Source organism: Oreochromis aureus, linkage group 4 (assembly GCF_013358895.1).
Source record: "Oreochromis aureus strain Israel breed Guangdong linkage group 4, ZZ_aureus, whole genome shotgun sequence".
In the NCBI taxonomy this organism is placed as follows: domain Eukaryota; kingdom Metazoa; phylum Chordata; class Actinopteri; order Cichliformes; family Cichlidae; genus Oreochromis; species Oreochromis aureus.
The window spans coordinates 8,021,443-8,027,442 of NC_052945.1; positions in this window are offsets into that span (position 1 = coordinate 8,021,443).

A 6,000-nucleotide genomic window follows, 5' to 3' on the forward strand; every position below is an offset into this window, starting at 1 on the left:
ACAGGATTATTTTTAAAACGAAAACGGAAAATCTCAGTTTTCAAAAATACCCGTACGCGTGTGGACGTAGCCTGAAACCAGGGTCGGAGCGTGGGGTGGCTTACTGGGCTTAAGCCCGGTTGTTTTTCCAGAAGCCGGGGTCTTTTGGAGTGTAATTTTTCATAGTTAGATCCCTGGCTGACAACTGTATAAAACAAAAACTACACACAATATTCAAGCACATAGTGCACACTGTGGGAATTTAGGACTGTGCGTAAATCCCCTAATATTGGTATGATCCGAGCTCAGACACTAAGCGACTGAGCGAGGGGGCGGGGCAGCTGCTGCCTCGAGTGCGCTGTTGGAGAAACGGAGCCAGGCAGACAGAGAACTGAAGTCTGACCAGGTACCAAAGCAACTCATTCATACTGTACAAATAATGTAAATTTGACGGTGTATCACGAAAGATTGATATCAAACTGATCACTTGACCCATATTACGTTACTTGCTCTTCAAGTGAATCAACAAATGGCGAAATGAAAAGCCGAACAACAACAACGCTGTTTCTTTAGAGAGTCTTAGCTTACGTGTGTTTATTTCATATTTTCAGTTGTTACCCTTCACGGCTAAATAAATCGGTTTCAGTAATGTACTGATATACAAGAATGGACATAAGGAGCTTCTTTCAAAGAAAAAACTCTGGTAGATGTTATTTTATATATTATGCTTTGTATGTTGTTCAGTATATTTCTATGCAAAACAAGAGGAATTTCAATACACAGCAGTATATTCACAATTTAAACCAGATATTTACATACACTTTATGGAAAACACAAGAACATATTTTTACTGTACAACATCAATTTAGAGTAAACTTGTTTTGTTTTGGATAAATAAATATTGAAATATCTTTTGAATTAGTTAAATGTCAGAATAAAGAGAGACAGAGCTGTCTGTTTTTATCCCTTTCATCAAATTTAGGAGTACATATACACTAAGTTTATTGTTAATTAATAAGAAAACTGCAGACGATTCCATTCTGAGTTGAAGAAGCTTCTGATAGGTTAGTAGAGTCCATGTGAGTAAATTGGTGGCACACCTGTGGACGCATATAAGGCAAAACACAGAGCCTGTTTCTTTGAAATGGGAAAATCAAGAGATGTCAACCAAAACACCAGGAAAAGAATTGTGGAGCTCCATAAGTGTGGCTCAGTTTTGAATACAATTTGGTGCCATTTGCAATTAAGAAATACAGATAGTTTCTCTCTTTACTCTTAAAGTTAACAAATATGTTTTTATATTTATCAATCTAAAAAAAATAAACATTTAGTCTGATTTGATGTTACAATTAAAAAGTGTTTGTGTTTTTATCTGAAGAGTATGTAAATATCCGGTTTCCACTGTATATTTGATGATTGTCAGCACAAAGAGGAAGAGAGAGGAACAGAGAGGGAGAGAGAGAGAGAGGAGCAGAGAGGGAGAGAGAGGAACAGAGAGGGAGATGGAGAATGAGGACAGAACAGAGATGGAACAAGAGCAGGTGAGACACACATGTTAGTCAAATGGTTGTTTAACAAAAGTATCACCGTATCATAGGTACTCATGTATCTCGTACCTAGTGTTTCTTTTTAGGTTTGTTATTTTTCAAGTTATATATTTATTAAGTTATGCAGGCTTGTTTGCACAACAAGGCTAAATAATTATATAAACTTTTCTGAATCTAAATAGTGGACTTGGGTAGAATTAAAAAATAAGTGTAGTGCAGGTCTATGATGATTTTTAGTGCTACTATCATCTAGTTCTGATTCTGGTTCTGTCTTGGTTAAGTCCTAAGTAGTCCTGATTTTGAACTGTTGTAGTCCTGTTTTAATTCTGGATCAAAACTAGTTTAAGGTGTCCTGCATATGTGATATATATTTTTCCCTATATGAAGTCATTCTTTTTGAACAAAACTCAAAACAGAGCCAATTAATCTTTCAGTCATTTCTAGCAAAAAAAAAAAAAAAATTCCACATGCATACTACCCGTTAGGGCTAAGCCCCGGTGTTTCAAATGTCTGGCTCCGCCTCTGCCTGAAACACTTGTCCACAGTGTTTGCTCTACAGCCATCATTTTACCCTCAAAACGTCACCATCGTTGTTCTCTTTCCAACACTGTGTCTTTCAAAGCTCAGAGATGTAAACTTTTAAACTGTGTGGATCCAAGTGGAGGGATCACATGTTAGTCATTCAGTGATTCAAAGAATATGAACTTTTAATATTCATTCAGATGTTTTCTGACTCTAAATTTTCTTTTCTCATTTCTTAGGTTTTTCTGATTTATATTTAAAACATTTTCAGCTATTTTCCAACTACTTCTTCTGTGTGAACGTCAGCTTTTAGCACTTTTGTTTTCAGTTTAAAATTCAGTTTTTTTCATCTCATTCAAAATTATTGACTTAAAATCAGCAATTAATTCATTTCAGTGCATACATTCAGATTCAAGCATTCACACTGCAGTTTCTTCAGAAAATGCACTTTCTAGTTAGTGTGAATGCTTAAAGCATTCACAGTATTGTTCTTCTAATCTTTATTCTATTTTATCTATTCCGTACGCTTTTTTTGTACTCTATCTCCTTCAAAACCGTTCAACTTAGAAAAACCATTCAAACACCGTTAGATTCCTCTTCTTTTGGACATGACTGCTTGTATTTTTCTCATTTATTACATTTATATTTTTAAAATTATTCAACTTTTTTCAACAAAAATTTCCCATGTATTTCAATGGGGAGACCCTTCAAATTATCCTTCAACTTACTCCTCTTTAAACTGTATCTACTTCCACATACATTGACGTAGACCCACCATTCAAACTTTAAAACAAAGACAAGACATTCAACTATTCAACTTGTATTTATCTTTTCAATATCTATTATACTTTTTCTTCAGTTCCAGTTGAAGTTTCATGATGTTTTTTCACCCGTTTCAGAGTTTATAATGGGTGTGTATGGGACGGAATGTTGGGGCTAGAGTGAGACAGCTCAACTGCTAGAGTGAGAGGAGCAAAAAAATTAATCTTAAAATCTTTTTTAAAACTGCTGCTGTGTCCGTGGCATTTGCTCTACAAATATGATTTTACCCTCAAAACGTAGCCATCGCTGTCCTCTTTCATCCAATGTGTTTACTATTGTACTAGGTGTTATGGTTCTTTCATAAATGTCACCAAAGCACAGCCTCCTCCCTCCAACTCTTCCATAGACTCTAATGTTAAAATGGCTCAGAAGGTTCGTTTGAAAATCAGAAGAGCATGGTGTCTTTCCACTGTCACCACGTCCATATAATAAACTCCACAGGCATGAAAACTGAGAATTTGGTAGACTGGACATTGCTGGCGCTCACGGCGAAAGAATTTTGTCAATACGACATGTACTTTTCATTTGGGAGCGATGTGTTTCGGGCTGACTTTTCTGTTCATTTTAAGCAGCAAAAGTGAGGTGCATGTCTGTGTGTGTATGTATGGAGCCATTGGGTGCAGTCACTATAGCAACCAGGCTCACACCTGCCTGCCTAACGATCTCTGTCTCTCACTCTGCCAAGGTTAAACCTAAAAATGTCTGTTGCATCTAAGCAGTTGTAGTAAGATTAACTTTTTCAATAGGTACAATAAGACAGATTTGACAGGGTTTTGCCGCAGATTAATAGTTTGTCAGTAGTTAGTATAGGCCAACTGAATAGAGCATTCTCATTGGCCTGTTAAATTCAAGCTGATTGTGTATTGGTGGACTTGTCTTCTCCACAGAGGTATATTCTCTCGACTGAAGAACAAACTGTCAAACAAACACAACTGTTTCTGAGAAATAAAAACTGAAATATAAAGACAAAGACAACATCTCCTGGTGTGTGCCACTCTTATTTTATAAACATATTTTCTAAAGACTAACAGAAACACTTAAAGGTGTGTAAAAATGCCAAAAAAGCAGAAAAAGTCACAACCTGCAAAACAACGCTGGAAGAAGTTCCATGAGTTTCACAGTGTACCAACATGTGAACAAGCTGAGTGTGATTTTCCTCAGTGCTCTGCAGAAGACAGTGTGTCTGAAAAGACCAATGCTGACAGTGTTAAACAGGCAGGTCAACATGTTCCTGCACATGTACAACAGGTATCCTATGCTGATGCTGTAAAGAGTGGACTGCAGCATGAATTTAATGAACAACATGAGGTGTCAAGTGCCCCACAGGTGGGTTATGCTGATTTTGTGAAAAGAGGCCGTCACAGTGATGTGGCAGGACCATCTCATGCAGAAAGAGTGAAGCTTGAAAACCAGCCCTCTGTTACACATGTCTGTGCATCTCACAGCCAGGCTCATCCTAAATATGGAGACTCCAGAAACAAGCAGTGCACATGTAACTCACTCACATTTCTTGCATTCCTTCATGAGAATGAAAACATGACTACAGCTGACCTTAATCTGGTCTTGGATAAAGGTGATGTGATGTACAAAGAGGCCAAGAAAAGATTTCCTAAAAATATTCATTTGGCAACCGATGAGCTGCCAGACAAAGTTTATGCTCGCAGGTCTATGTATCATGTCGACATGACACAGCCTTCCCGGTATGGGACATTTGAAGAACCTCCAGAGGAAGCAGTAGATACCTTTCTCAGCTTAGAAGCAGGACTGAGCTGCCTGTTGTCAGATGTGCAGTATGCCTTACTGATTATGAGTGGATTTTGTATCGCAGTGTTCAGATCCACATCAGGCGAATATGGTTTCTTTGATCCACACTCCAGAACACCCAGTGGTTTTCCTCTAGCACTACTGTCACGTAATCGTGGTACAGCTGTGATGCTGAAATTCACACTCCTCAGTGACATGATTAAGAGGCTACAAGATTCTTATCAAATGATGGAGATATCACCCTCTTGTAACTATGAGCTGAAGCCTGTGCAGTTCTACAGTATGAGCACAGTCAACCTGAGTGATACTATCACAGACACAGTCTGCAGACCAACAGCTGCCACTGCTGTGGCACCTACTCACTCTGATAAAACTGTTGATGAAGCAAACTCCTCTACTCCAAGGAGAAACACAACCACTGATCTGACTGAGAACATCTTTTGTCAGATGTCCATTTGTACGCCACCGGTGAAACAAAAAGAAGACCACATGACTCAGTTCACATCATATGAAGATCAGAATCAACCTCCTAATATACCAACTGAAGAACTATGCAGTGAATTAAATTTCTTTCCATCGAATGATGCTTTTTCATGTCAATCAAATGCTGCAATAAAAAATGTTGCTGCCTGTGATCTTTCTGATATAGTTTTACAAAAATTGAAAAAAGTTAATAAACAACAAAGGCACAAAATGAAAAGAAGATTAATGGCATCAGAGAAACCCAGAAATCAGAGAAAAGAAAACCAAAAAAGGAAAGAACGACAAAAGTATGCTTCAAATAAAGATTACAAAGAAAAGAAAAAATCTTGCACAAGCACGGCATACAAAAACAATCCTGAAGTTAGACAGAAAAAACAACAGTATATGAAAAGACGTTATTGTGAGCATGATGAATTCAGACAGAAACAACAGCGATATATTAGAAGACGTTACTGTGAAAATGATGAATTCAGAAAGAAACAAAAACAATATGTTAAAACACGTTTTTCTGAGAATGCTACAGTTAGAAAGAAACAACAACAATATATTAAAAGACGTTACTGTGAGAATGCTGAATTCAGAAAGGCACAACAACAATATATTAAAAGATGCTATTGTGATGATGCTGAATTTAGAAAAAAACAAAAAAACTACATCACTAAAAGGTATCAAGAAAGCCCAGAATTCAGAGAGAGACAGAGATCTCGAGTTACTCAGCGGTATGCAAATGACAACACCTTCAGAGTAAGACACAGACAACTAATGAAACAACTAATGCGAGACAGGTATCAAAGTAATCTTGCATTCAGGATTATGCACAACATGAGATGTGCAATGAAAATAAAAGGAAATACAGATGGGTGAACAGACAAACCCAAGAGAG